We start from the raw sequence: 14,708 nt of genomic DNA, 5'->3' as shown, positions 1-14,708 counted from the left end.
TTGCACTAAGCCTTCTCATACATAATTTATGTTATTTGTTAAAAATCTAAAAATGAAAGGAGAGAGACTTAACCGATTATTTTGCTAAGAGAATGAGTAAAAAACAATCACTTGTGTTACTATTTCAGGCAGAAAATTATTAGAAATTTATTTCTGCTCATAAAGAAAAGTTTGGAACTAACAAATTCTACTATACATGTGTTATTGATAAGAAAAAGGATGTAGAAAAGGTACAATATTCTCTAGAAAATGATTGCACCTTCAAAGAAAAGTAAAAAGAATAGCTCCTTTGTTGGTCAGTAACAAAACCACTTTTTAAATACTTAGACATAAATGGCAAAAATCCTAATATATCTGAGTGTGTGTGTGCTCTTTCTGTTTTTCAAGCTTTTTACAATATTTTACAACAGCAACATGGTAGTTTAATTTAATCTAAATTGTAAAGCATATATCAATTGTCAGTCAATTTGATGCATTCCAAAACAAGGAACATTTTCATTGTCTTTTCTGCTTCTACAATTTGTCACGTATACCTATGTTTTCCTTCTAGTTGTGTTTTCTTTTTTTTTTTCCTCAGAGGTGTATTTTCTTTAATTTTAGTGTTAGTTAGGATTAAGTATCTGAGAGTTTGGGTTTTTTGTTTGCTTATGTATTGGCTTTTCTTCTGCCAACATAAAATATGTGTCTAAAAGGACTTTCAAGGAGATGTGGATGGCTGTGTAGTAGTAAATCCTATTGTTCAGAGGTCGAATAATCCCCATCTCCTCTGCCCCCCTGTCTGGGGTCAACCTAGGTCTGGGTCCTCATTGCTTGTCCAGTGATGGCAACACCCGAAGTCAGGCCCCTGGGCTCCTCCCATCTCCTGTCTGCCAATGGCAACTTCCTAAAGCCAAAACCTCACTGTGCATCTCTCCTATCTAAAATCTTTAATTGGCTTTAATCAGTTTTTCACGGTCTTCATGATGAAATCCACATTCCCTAGAATACTCTACAAGCTGCTTCATGACAAGGCCCAACTTGCCTCTCCAGGCATCATCTTTGGTTCTTCACTAACCTTAGACTCAGGCCCAAATAACGCCACGCTTTTTCACACATGGAATTCTTTGTGGATGTTGTTACTCCACTTAGTGGTCAACTCACCACCTCTAACATGGAGAACCCCTAGTCCATCCTCCAACTTTTCCAGCTGGACATATGCAGATGACTCTCCTGGGGATCTTGTTAAAATGAAGATTCTGTTTCTGCAGGTCTAGGATGAGGCCTGAGTTTCTACAGGTCCCAGGTAATTCTGACGCTGCTCAAAACACACTTGATGAGACTCTGAAACTTAACTCTGTCCTCTCTCCCTCTGTGAAAAACTCCTCCCCCACAAAGCTGATCTGTACAATGCTTCCGCTTTCCTAATTTTATAACCTGTATGTGGAATTACACAGAACCTTCTCTCTGCTAACTCTCTGTTGTAATCACTTGGTTATACTCTGCCCCTCTAACCACCTGTGGATCATGAATAGCTAGAACCATAACTGTTGTTTTATTCCCAGCTCTAACACAGGGCCCCAGTAAATAGGCCTTCCATAAAAGTGTTTTGAACAGAAATTAGCAAAGGTTTCTATAGCAGTGCCTGAGTGAATGTCTGATGAGTTGTTGTAAAAGATCTTTCTGCTAGATTGGGAGGTTACATGCTCAGCTCTCAAAGTCATGTGTTACTGCCAATATCTCCAGTGGGGCTGGGGGTAGAAATGGGAAAGAAGACGCCTAGAACTACTTGATTCATGATTCTTTAAACCAGCTTGTAAATCTACAGACTAGCTGAGTCTGACCTACAAATGGATTATCTCTGTAGCTTGGGGGCGGGGACGTGGGGGTAGGGGCAGGGGGATTCTACTCTCCCCCAACCTTGCTGCATGCCCCTCCCTATGTCTTGGTCTTGCACAAAAGAATGAAGAAAGGCAAAAACACAGCAGAGTATCTGGGCAAGAAGTAACACTTCAAAGGGATTTATAAACATTCATATGAATAGAGATTCAGAAGAGACAACATACTGTCCACGGTTTCTCCTTCAACTCACAAGTGTGACAGGATGGACCTGCAGTAACTGTTCTGAGGAGATAACCAGTGTCCCTGAAAATTGGTCAAGGGTATGTCACACCACAAAGATAGGATCAGCTGCTGCGTTCTCAAGCTGAATGTATATTAGAACAGTCTGAGAAGTGCTGTGCATTAAATATGAACACCCAGGGACCCATCCAGGACCAAATAATTCAGAATCTCAGAGGTGGGTCCAAGGAGTGTGTAGTTTATCAAACTCTTCCAGTGACTTGGAATTGACAGCCACTGATAAGGGCTGCGGCCTCATTGGATGCTTAACAGCCACTCTAGGTGCCTCAAAAGTGAACATCTAGCCTCAGTTTACGCACTCTAATCAACAGACCTCTGAATCTTGCACATTATAATCAAATAAAACCAATTTAGGAATTTTTGCCTTTTTCTTCATGCCACATGCACTGATGAGTATGTAGCTGAGAATTTCTTTACTTGCATCCACATCCAATCACAGTTTCTGTTAAGAATTGAGAATGTGAAGCATAAAAAGCAGAAAGCTGCTTTTATTTAAAGAACTCCAAATCAACTCAATTCCCTTTCTAGAAGTCCATGTATAATCTACCTTGCATGATCCTCCTTCCATATGCACTCTCGCTCCACACATCCATCAGGCACGGTAGTGAGCTCACAGCACCCTCAGGAGATCAGGTAGGAACATAAGTGACTGGCACGTCAGGTGGGGTCGTCCAAGCTGCATCTGAGGTACAATGCACATGTTTCAAAATAATGAGATTCAATTACACTTATAAGTACAGATTCCTCCAGTATTGGTGAGACTCCTGTGCTAGATACATGGCAGAAACTTCATAAATTTCAGTTGAAGCTGAAGTAGAGCTTTTTATTTTTTTCAGCAAAATATTTCCTATATTTATTTTTGTCTTATAATAACAAATATAATACAATGATTACACAATTCACAAAAGAAATGAAACAACATATATAATCAAAACACCTTGCATATCCCTCCCTGTTCTTTTCCTCTCCTTCTTCCTCATAAGTAACTGCTATCTTGAATTTGAGGTTTGTGATTCCCAGGCCTTTTTTCTTGTTTTATGGTCATCATCCCTACGCATGCTGTTATTGCATGCACAGTCTTATCTTGACATGCTTCAGATTAGTAAATGGTATATACGCTATGTGTTTTAAGTGTTTTTAAACATTATATAAGTAGTATATTATGTATCTTTATGCAACTTTTCTCTTCAAATTATATTCTTTTTTGTGAAGATAAATTAAAATGTTGTATTGTATGTTTGCAAAGATTATTTCATTAGTTTTTTTGAGTAACATTAGTTTACAATATTATGTGATTCAGTTCCATATAATCTTCTTGAGGTATCTCCATGTTGATTAATTTTGTTACTTTTTAATGGCTATATAGTATTCCACGGAAGGAATATACCCTGTTTGAAGTTTGTAGTCCTCTGTTGATGGGTTTTTGGGTTGTTTCCAAATATTTGCTGTCACAAACAAGGCAGCAAGGAGCATATCCCTACATATCTCCTTATGCAAGTGTGGGAGAATCTCCCTAAGATACTTACATAAGAATGGAATTGCTGGGATGCAGGGTATACATGTAGGGTATATGAGTAGTTCTATTATTTTCATCCTTGTCAGCATTGATATTGTTAGACTTTTCAATGTTTAGCCCATTTTAACTGGTATTTTTCCCTAACATTCCTGTGGAGGGCAGTACTCCCTGGTAATTATGGCCATTTACATTGCAATCCAGTGTAAGGGTTCTATCCTTAACTCCTTCAAATCCTTTGGCCTCCTCTAAGTTAGTTACTCCTCTATCCACTGCTAACTTCAATCAGCTCAGTGGTGGTATCTTACAAAGACAGACAAATATAATAGTATCTAAAAGCTAACACTCCCTCTCCGTTTTCACTCAACATTCCTGGCACATTCTGTCTTCTGACAAAATGGGAGGGAAATAAAGACAAGTCACTCTTGAATTAAAATCCTTTTTCCAGTTCAAAGCAGCATAAGGGAGGATGTGAGTAGACAGCAAAGTCTTCCACTGTTCCAAAGCAGTGGTTTGTAACCTAATTAGAAGTCATTGCACACTACCAGGATTGGCACTTATGTAAATTGGAGAAATACTGAGAAGGAAAAGGTATTTGCAAAGCAGTAGAGGTTTTGTGTATTTTTTTGTTTGTTTGTTTGTTTGTTTCCTGGAAGAGAAGATATTTACTCCTTTGCTTCCCTAGTTACACTGTTCTTGGTTCCTAAGGAAGAAAAACAGTGTTCAGTTTCAGTATACCTCCTCGAATTTCTCATTTTGTATTGAGTTGAAGTACTGTCATGTCCAGTGCTTCATGGTGGGAATGCAGCCTTCAAAGATACATTCCTTTAAACAAAGCAGATGTGAAACTGAGCTGCGCAAAAAGATGTAAATGACTGCTTCAGAAGGGAGTTTACTGTTAATACTTTCAAAGTGATCCTATAACCAGCACTTTGCTTGAGTACTTATTCCTTCCTGGAACTGGATTTTAAGATTTCTTTAAAATGAATGAATGCATAATAAAACAGTATTGCTATCCTCAAGGGGGAAAAATAGAAAAATACGAATCATTTTTGTATTGGTTACTGTTTTGAGTTATTAAATCTTTTTCCACTTCAACATAGTAGATTAAAATTTCTCCAATGTATCTGTCAAACACGTTTTAGCAAGATGTTAATAGGTATCCTGGAGAGTAAAACTTATTTCAAGGATATATTGGGTTAAAGAATATTTTTAAAAAGATAATTGAGGGCCTCTCCGGTGGTCCAGCGGTTGAGCGCTGGGTTGTGAGGCTGCCTGCAGCCTCTGCAGCGGCAGTTCAATCCCCGGCCATTGGCGAGGGTCCCACAAAAAAAAAAAAAAAAAAAAAAAAAAAAAGATAATCGAATATCTCTAATAAAAAATGCCTTGGAGTCACTTATATGCTGATGTGTATTATAAAGGAAAACTTTTAGAGATTCTGTGTTTCCAAATGGTTTGTCCTTAGTTCCCTTTTTATAGAACAACTCACAAGATTAGAATTCAGAAGACAACTTGGAAATGACTGCTGTAGGTTGACTTTAGGTTGGCTGCACTATCCTTCCTATTCAGAGACCAGGAATCTGAGAGGCCCAATTATGTATCATCCTTGACTGAAGTTTACTGACATGTTGTGTCATAACTGCTATTGTGGAGACATTTGAGGCCAACCTAACTTGCTTTTTATTTTTTTAAATCTGCTCCAATGCCTAAGACATGTCTTTATTCTTGAATTTCAGTGATTCAAGGTGGGATTTATGCTTGTATTGTTGAGCATTCTGTTATTAATATATCCAGAACATCTTTTTGTCTACAGATGTCATTATACTTGTCTTTAGAGAAATTTCCTTGTATGGTATTTATGAATATGTTTCCTGCTCCTTTGTTGAATTCTCTTCTGCAGGGATATCAATTTTGCTAACATTAAGGAATGTGGAACTCCAGTCTATTATCTTTTATTCCTTTAGTTTCCTTGTATTTACAAGCCTTTCTTCTAGGTCAGTAATTTTATTTGTAGCCACGTTTATATTGCTCCTTGCTATGTCACATTTATTTATTTGTTCTATAAAATTGTTTTGTCCTCCACCTCCTTAATTCTGTAACTTCCCTGTTGTTCTATCATCTCATCTTCAAGCTCATATTTTTCTGAGTTCATGTTCTCATTAATTTGATTCATAGTACAAAAGCTCTTTGTAAGGAATGTTGTTGTGTTTTTTTGGATTATGTTTTCTTTAAGAAAGTTTTTTTTTTTAAATCATCATTTTGCAAGTATGTTCCTTTCTTCTAAGAGCTGCTCAGTGTTGCTTGTTTCCATTTGGAAGCATAGCCTTAGTATGTTTGGGTATTTGTCACCATCCCTCCCTGCCTCAGTCTATTCATACCTGAATGACTCTATGTAGACCTTCTTCTCCTTGTATAGTGTCATCTTCTTGACACCATTTCCACTGACTATGACTTGATTCCCCCTGAGTTATGGTTTGAGAAATTGGTATTGAGTACCATGCACTGTAATACAGATTAAATTGAGGGGTCAAGAAGGGAAAGTTCTGTTAGTGTGTGTGAAATGTGCGTGAATCAGAGCTTCTGTGATTTTGATAGGTGTTTTGAACACATTCCTTCAAATCAAGAATCATATTCATGGGCCTCCCTGGTGGTACAAGGGGTTAAGTCTCAGCACTACAAAGCTATCTGCAGCCACTGCAGCACGAGTTCAATCCCAGGCCAGGGAGCTAACCCACATGGTGCAGTAGACCTCTCCTGTCTCTCCTGCTGCTCCCCTCAGCAGTGTACTTTGGTCAATCTGCCTCTTCTGTTCCCCACTCTGTCTCTGGTGAATCCTCTCAACCCTCTCCCCATAACTCCGGCCTGTACCCCAGCTCTTGTATGCATAAATAAATAAATCTTAAAAAAAAAAAAGAATCATACTCACCCTGAAGGGAAGCACTCTGAGATTTGTTTCCACAATCACTCAACAAACTTTTAGTGAGTACTTAGTCACTGCCAAGCATTCTGATCTAGGCACTAGGACTTCAGCTGTGTAAACAAATGAGACAAAAATCCCCTTCTCATAAGTTTATATTTATTGTATTATCTTTGCAGATACAATATGAAATCAGAGAGAAACAGCCCAGTTTGGCCTAACTACGCACCCCCTCATTCAAAAGGAGAAATAAGGATAGTCATGTGTTAGTTTTCTTTCCAGATTGGAGGACAGCAGTAAAAGTTTTAGGAGTCATCAATTCAATAAATCTTCAGAGAGCAAAGAAGGAGGTCAGGGTTGGGTGCTGCACTGTGTCACTTCAGAATCTTTGTTTTCCTTGGCTAGAATTTTGCAGGATTGTGTGTTTCTTCCTATGTTTTGTTCTGGTTTGGTATCATATTATTAAGTAACACTCCTTGCCTTATTTGGTCGCTTATTTATTATGGGGGAGGAGGGAGCCAGTGCTTCTCATTGTACTGACTCATTTTTTTTTTAATTGTGAAAAAGATTCTATATTGTTTTCACTGTCACCTGCAGCTTGAGGCCTTAACTAGTTCTTCCAACCCAAATATCCAACCTTATAATCAGCAAATAAGAAATTTCCATGAAATAACATCTACCTCAGACTATCAAAGTCCATAAAATACAAATTTAAAAAACAACAAGACAAAGCTGAAGTGGTTTGTTTAGGTCTTGTGCCAGTTACTCTTGGCTAAAAACATTTCAAGGACTTAAACTTTGAAGTTCTTCTAAGAAGTTGCTTAGTCTTATCCCCAGACACTGAAAAATTAGATTCTCTCTTATCTAGAAAGCACATTTGTCAGAAGAGTTCTTCAATTTCATGATATCCATGCTTAAGACTGTTCTTGCACAGTTCCATAAGAAACCAATATCTCTCCAAATATGTCAAACCTCTATACAGATAGTGACGGGCATACAGGAAATGAGAACAAATATCTATCTCTAAACTTCTATCAAGACATGGGCTTTGGGTTAGCTTTAAAAGTTCCAAGCACTGGGGCCACCTTGGTGCCACAAGGGGTTAAGTACAGTACTGTGAAGCTACCTGCAGCCACTACAGCACAAGTTTGATCCCCAGCCAAGGAGCTACCCACATGGCACAGCAGACCTCTCCTGACTCACCCACTGCTCCCCAGCAGTGTCTTTCAGTCAGTTTGTCTGTTCTGTTCCCCACTCTGTCTCTGGTGAATTCTCTCACCCTGCCCCCTGGCCTGTACCCCAGTTCCTGTATGCATAAATAAATAAATCTTTTTTAAAAAAAAGTTCCAAGCACCTAGAGCTAATCAGTAAAAGAAGTAACCAAGCACTTGTGTTTTTTATTGTGAATACATTTCCAGCTCCATGTATTGGATGCTCTTCTTCAGAGACTCAATTTTGCTTATGTTAAGAAATTTGGAACTCCAAATAGTAAAGGAAATAACCAAGCACTTGTGCCTTCTAGTGCATACAGTAACAGACTGAGCATAACCTACAAAGGCCTCTTAAATAAATACTACTTAATTCAGATTATGAAGAGAATATTTGATAATGTTGTACTTATAAGGGGATTTGAATGGCACTAGATTGCATCTTCTTGTGTCACTACTATGCCTCTAATGTAATTTCCCCCATCCAGAAATGTGATCTTCAGCCAGTTGTCCTAAAAGCTGGTTACCGTGGAGATGATTATCAGTATTATGATGACCTATTTAGAGGAATTTCTGCATTGCTAGAAAACAACCAACCACAGAGAGTCTTACCAATGAATGTTCTCTCCCTGAAAGTGGCTTTATGAACAAATGTCATAGATTGTGTGTATGTGTGTGGTGTTTTGTTCATTATTAGGATTTGCAAAGGTTTTTGAGAAATGACAGTTGTGTTTAAGCGCTTCAAGAGTAAAGCAGGCAGTGCAAACCACAGCAGACATAAACATATAGACATCTTTCCTCTTTCCACAATTTGAAATGCACAGCCATGGTTGGATTGATTTCTCAGCAATGTTAACATAGCTTCCATTTGAAAAGTTTCTTTTTCTTGCTCGGCCTCTGTTTTCTGAGGATTTGCTAGGGGTGCTGAAGTGAGGTTGCAAGTGGTTGGTGAGGACTGATTTTTACAAACCAATTGATTGGCCATATAAATTCCTAAATAAACTGTGACTACTTGAGAGCTATTTTGATTTCCTTAGAATTATGCCACAAAGTCAACACTCTCACTTCTATTTGGCCTCCCAATTTTCCTGGGAAATTTGTGTTTGTGATTGTCTACAGATCTGGCTTTTTAAGATTTTAAATTGCCTGTTTTTCCTTCATTTTCCTGTTCCTTAGAGAAGAGATTGATACTTCAACTAATGTCTTTTTTTTTTAAGAAATGTTTGGGGCCTCCCTAGTGGCGCAGGGGGTTGAGCGCAGCACTGTGACACTGTCTGTGGCCTTTGCAGTGCAAGTTCGATCCCTGGCAGGCCAGGGAGATACCCACATGGGCAGACCTCTCCTGTCTCGACTGCTGCTCCCCTCAGCAGTGTATTTCAGTGTACATCTGCCTGTTCTGCTCCCCGCTCTCTCTGGTGAATCTTCTCACCCCCCACGACTCTGGCCCGTGCCCCACTTATAAAAAAAAAAAAAAAAAAGAAATGTTTGGTTTTATTTTAACATGCCCTTATAAAAGTTATACCTTTATTATGATCAAAGAAGCCGCAATAACAACATAAGCCAACATTAACCAAAAGAGGACAAGCAGGCATGATTTCCTCCTCCTCACCCAATGAGATGATATTTCATGTCAGTTTTATATGTGTTCTCATATTTTCAGGTGTGATCCTTTTTCTGTTCTCATCTCTCACCCATAATAAAATCATCCGAGGAATTAGCAGGGTGTCTGTCCTTTCAATTGTCTTCTTATATCATCTCCCAAAGTACTAGACACCTCAGCAAACCTGATTCATTATATAATTTGCCCTCCAATAACTTCCAGAATCTCCCTGGCCATGTGTTCTAACTCAGTTTTCATTTCTTCATGTTTGCAGTGACTGTCCCACAAGATTACATAGGCACCTCCCCTTTTAAACCATATACAAGTCTGTTTTTTCACAGAGAATTCTAAGTCAAAGTGATTAAGTGCCTCATATTGGTTCTATTTTCAATTTCTGTACTGTAGATGTGTCCTTATGCCTGAAATCACTTTATTCTGAATTGAGGGCAAAATCAAATTCACAGCAGTTACCACACTAAATTCTTTAGATTGGTCAGTCATGTTGAAAATCCCATTGTAAAAAAAATTTCTTTCAGTTAAACAGCTATAACTCAACATTTTTGAAAGAGAGATACACTTTGAAAGGGAAATATTTTAGCCAACAATTTCTTAGCTAAATTTTTTAGCTAAATTTAGCTTAGCCCAATACTTTTTAAGCTAAATTTTAACTCCAATCTGTAAAGTGTTGACTCCTCTCCATCTAAAAGAGTTGGATAGGAACAGTTTTTCCTAAAAAGCAATACTATCATTTAATGGCATATGGCCTTTGGATCATTTGTACCATTTCTTAAAAGAGGCACTAAAAGCATAAGGGAGTAATTTCATTTAATTCACCACCCATAAATGGTAGGCTTCTCTTAGAACATGTCTGCCCTCATATTCACTTATTCAATAAAGATATTTAACTGTCCCTTTAAGATGACCTTCAGATTAAGTACAAGTTGTGAATTGTTTGAAGTATATGTACATCCAACACTATTTGGTTAGAATTAACCCTTTTGAGGGCCTCCCCTGGCGCAATGAGCGCTGTGCTGCGAAGCTGCCCGCAGCCTCTGCAGCGCCAGTTCAGTCCCGGGCCACCGGGCGAGGGTCCCACATGGCGCGACAGACCTCTCCTGCCACGCCCGCTGCTCCACTCAGCAATGTATTTCCTCACTCTGCCTGTTCTGCTCCCTGCTCTGGCTCTGGTGAATTCTTTCACCCTCCCGAACTTCTGACTGTACCCAGTGCTTGTATAAATAAATAAATAAATATTTTAAAAAAAAAAGAAAGAATTAACCCTTTTGAAACTAGACTTGGAACCTTAATTATCCAATCATCAACAAAATTCATAATCAGATCCCTGACTCAGCTCAACAATTCTACAAATTTGGAATACCTATTTGGAATACCTCCTCTGTGCCTAATCTTCACTCCTAAAGATGACACTGCTCAGCATTTAGCACCAAAAACCTTCCCACTCTGAAGCTAAACTGGGAAGAATGAGAACAGAGTGTTCTAACCTCATCCAGACCACAGGCATTTATTCAAGGAAAAAGAATATTTCACAGCCGCCTAAGAGATAAACTTGTTATACAAATAGGACACAACCTTCTGACAAATGATGTGGAATAATTTTTCTCCAAAAATGATTCCATAGCTTATTCCTTCTCCTCTAATAAATTATGCTCTTAACTACTAGAGACTCAATACAAATCATTAATAGCCCTATATCTGAGGATGTTTACCTGCATACCCGCTCACTTCAGGAAGCTATCTAGAAAATGATAGAAAAGGAAAAAGTTACAACCCTGTAACAGCAACATCAATTGTGTCTCTTACACAAATTTCAAAAGGTTAAGTGATATATTGACTCATTACAATTATTCTAGCTGGTAAGTTTTGTCAAGTTCTATTCTATCTGGAGTAGCACCTATTAGACTATTAGCTATTAGAAGCTGAGGAAATTGATTATTGAATAAATCAGCTGTTTTCCCCATTTACCATCATTTCAGTGGATGATAGCCATCCTATGAGAATTATAAAAGGAAAAACTGCTTTAAAATGGATAGTTAAGAGTTTCCATGAGGAAGTGACATCAGGGCTGAGCTCAATTAAAGAGGCATGGAGTAGGTACACAAAGAGGAGGTTTCTAGGCATGAGGCCCCAGAGAAGGAAGAGCTGCCTGCACTCAAGGTAAAGCCAAGGTGGACTGGAGTGGAGGCAGCAAGGGGGAGCACCCTGAGAAGTGAAGCTGGTGAAATAGGTAGGAAAGTCAGATCCTTCAGTGTCTAGCAGTCTAACTAAGAAATGGGCCTTAAGTTATAGCATAATTCCTGGACCGAAGCAATACAAGAAGTTAGATCATATTTTAATCATCCCTCTTTATAAAATATATAGTCTAAAGTTTACAAATGTTGACTTAGGATGAATGTTCAAAGTGACAGGACTTCTGTGATAACTAATATTACTTAATCTCGGGCTGCTCACCTGCGAGATGGAGGGCAGAACACCCACCCATAAGGGTGGTCATGAAGTCCAAGTGAGATAAATCATCACTGTGCCTGAGAATAGTTTTGTAAAATTTGGAAAGATTATGCCGTGTTGTGCTTAAACCTAGATAGGAAGGAAACCTGAGTTTAGAGGGCCCCACTCTATTCCTCTCCTAGCTACAGCCCCAGGGAGTAAGGAGCTCACAAACCCAAGAAAACATACTCATTTGGAGTCTGCAATCAGCTCTTCATTATATAGCAGGAATGGGTACCTGAAACCCCAAAGTTCCCTGCTAAGATGATTCATCAGGTCTTTGAAGGTTTCTTCCCCAGGTAGGACCACCTGAAGGCAATGTGTACTCAAAGCTAATGGGTACCCAAGGAGTTACATTTGGTTAATGAAGCTTAGACATACAGGCTGGAGCAGATCTGATATTGCAGTTTTTAAAAGTGTGTGTAGCACATAAAATGCCATTTAAGCCATCTTAAAATGTATGGACTACATATTTATGAAAATCATGTTAATGTAACCATGAAATTCCATTATACACAAGAAGACTGAAAAAGGCCAAAGAAAAAACAAGTTCAGAGAAAGACAATTGGTCTACTGTTATCTGCTGCTCTCAACATCAGTGTGAAAACTATCCAAACATAACTGTGTTTATGTCTTACAAAATTGGACATCTGTTTGTGGTGGTGAAGGGAGAAGATATGAGAGCAAATAATTTTCAGAATTAAGAAAAGGTTTGTTCTCTCTTTGCGAAACTTGTTTAGACTCCTTAAATGTAGACACTTGAAATCAAACAAGAATTTCCAACTAAGTAAAGGGTGTCTGTCTGCTCTGAAATCCTCTTACAGTTATCACTATACAAATCATTTAGCAAGAAAACATACACCATCTTAGGCTATCTTTCCTACTAGAAAAATATGTGGGCTGATTTAAACTTAACCTGTCAGAAAACTTTTGTCTTCTCTTCCCAAATTAACTGTAAGCTCTCCAAAGAACAAACTGGGCTCTGTAGTTTTCTATATTTCTCCTCCCTTCCCCAACAATTTCTCCTATATTTCTCCTCCCTTCCCCAATCAAAGGCTCAACAGGTACTTATTTTTCAGATTCAGTTAGCCATTTGGCAAATATATGCTAGGTTCCTACCATGTGCCAGACCCTGTGTCAAGCATGTGGAATCAGGACTGAGCAGGACACAGGAGGAAAGAGAAACATCTAGCACATGATAGACACACTGTAAATGTCTGGCTGACTGAACCAGTGGAAGAGTCTTCCTACAGAAGTAAGGAATAATATCAAGAAAAATGGAATAACCACCTGATTTCTCTTAAACCTAAAGTCATCAAGGTGAGAAATGTTAATCTAGTAGAATGTCTGTGATTCAAGACAATGGAAAATGTGGGGAAATTAAGACCAGCCTTTGTATTTGTACCTCTCGGCCTTTTCTGGAGTCTTGTAAAGAGTTAAACCATTTTGTAGGAAGCAGATTTTCTATATAAAGATTTGATTAACTCATATCCTTACTCTCACTACTCCCAGATTTAGGCATAAAGCCTCTTAGATGTTTTTGATTCCAAAGAAATCAGAATATGTAATAACATTATTGTGAGTTTTTACTGAGATCTGAAATACAAATATGTGGTGATTGACTTTAATCACAAATTTGCTTCCTAAAAAGCAGTAAAATTACCTCAGAATCCTATTACTTCATGCCATTTTCCTATATTCAGTATAATATTGAAGCCATAGTTTATTTTTATCTTCTCCCTATAATATTGTAAGAAAACCACATTACCAAGGTAGAAGTTGATCTCTCCTGTAAAGCTACTTATCTTCTTGACATGCAGAGCAGCAGCTGATCGCAAACAGTTTTGCTGCTCTGTGAAAGAGAACCATATTTGGCCATTAATGAACCAAATGAAATCTCTCTCTGGAAGGATAAGGAAATCAACATTTAAATAAAGAAACTTAACAGCAACCAATGAGGGTGTTCAAAATTTTGTTTAAAAAAAAAACAATAAAACAGGACATGCATTATTAATACTGTATAATCTGAAATCAAAGGGGGAACATATATATTATCAACAACATTTTGAGTCTTAAAATCATCTCTCTTTTTCTAAAAGGGAAATTACAACTGTCTTGTTCATCCTTTCCTAGGTACACAGGCTCAACAATATCAGGGGTGCAGCGCAAGGAGAGAAACCCTCCTAAAAACATTAATGATTTTTTTCTTTTTTTTTAAAGATTTATTTATTTATACATACAAGAACTGGGGTACAGGCCAGAGGTGTAGGGTGTGAGAGGATTCACCAGAGACAGAGTGGGGAACAGAACAGGCAGATTGACTGAACTACACTGCTGAGGGGAGCAGCGGGCGAGTCAGGAGAGGTCTGCTGCGCCATATGAGTCACCTCCTTGGCCGGGGATCGAACTTATGCTGCAGTGGCTGCAGTGAGCTTCATAGGTTGCATCTTAACCCCTTGTGCCACCAGGGAGGCCCCTGAAATTTTTTCTTAAGCAAAGGAAGATGCACCGAGATGCTTCTAGCTAAGTAAACTTGAGGGTCATTCCTTCACTCCCTGAGAAATATAACCAGAGTGTTGACAAGTCCTAAAAACAGAGCAAAATGAGGAAATGGAAAGATTCCTCTACTCCATCTGGAAACATTTCCAAATCTCTCCTTCTATTATCCTAAGACAGTCTCAGTCCATAAACTTTCTATGCTCAGATGGCAGAATGTTTAGAAGACATTATGAAGCAAGTATCTGTGAGGAATAGGAGGTTAAGGAGAGTAAAACTGATTTTTGCTAGAGTGAGTGGGTGAGCCTGAGGTAACCCCACTAAAGAGGACTCACCCCAGTTCATCATGTT

At 38.4% G+C, this 14,708-nt stretch overlaps 1 protein-coding gene and 1 long non-coding RNA gene across 6 annotated transcripts in view; one reads left to right on the top strand and one right to left on the bottom strand.

The window, feature by feature from the left end:
• SYT1 (synaptotagmin 1) overlaps positions 1-14,708 on the top strand; it is a 495,552-nt gene that overhangs the window by 465,206 nt on the left and 15,638 nt on the right. The window lies entirely within an intron of this gene.
• Positions 2,636-13,710, bottom strand: LOC119247476 (uncharacterized). 4 transcript variants are annotated; one of them, XR_005125761.2, is made up of 5 exons: positions 13,630-13,710; positions 11,084-11,112; positions 6,558-6,661; positions 6,010-6,133; positions 2,783-2,800 (listed from the first exon to the last, which is right to left on the bottom strand). It is a non-coding gene; the product is annotated as an uncharacterized LOC119247476 (long non-coding RNA). The 4 variants fall into 4 exon arrangements; XR_008552193.1 differs by lacking the exon at positions 13,630-13,710 and adding an exon at positions 13,525-13,602; XR_008552194.1 differs by lacking the exon at positions 13,630-13,710 and adding an exon at positions 11,826-11,898.

This window comes from Talpa occidentalis, unplaced genomic scaffold (assembly GCF_014898055.3).
Source record: "Talpa occidentalis isolate TD23 unplaced genomic scaffold, MPIMG_talOcc4v2.1 talOcc4.16, whole genome shotgun sequence".
In the NCBI taxonomy this organism is placed as follows: Eukaryota; Metazoa; Chordata; class Mammalia; order Eulipotyphla; family Talpidae; genus Talpa; species Talpa occidentalis.
Note: the sequence above shows the minus strand (reverse complement) of the source record. Positions and strands in the feature narration are given on the sequence as shown.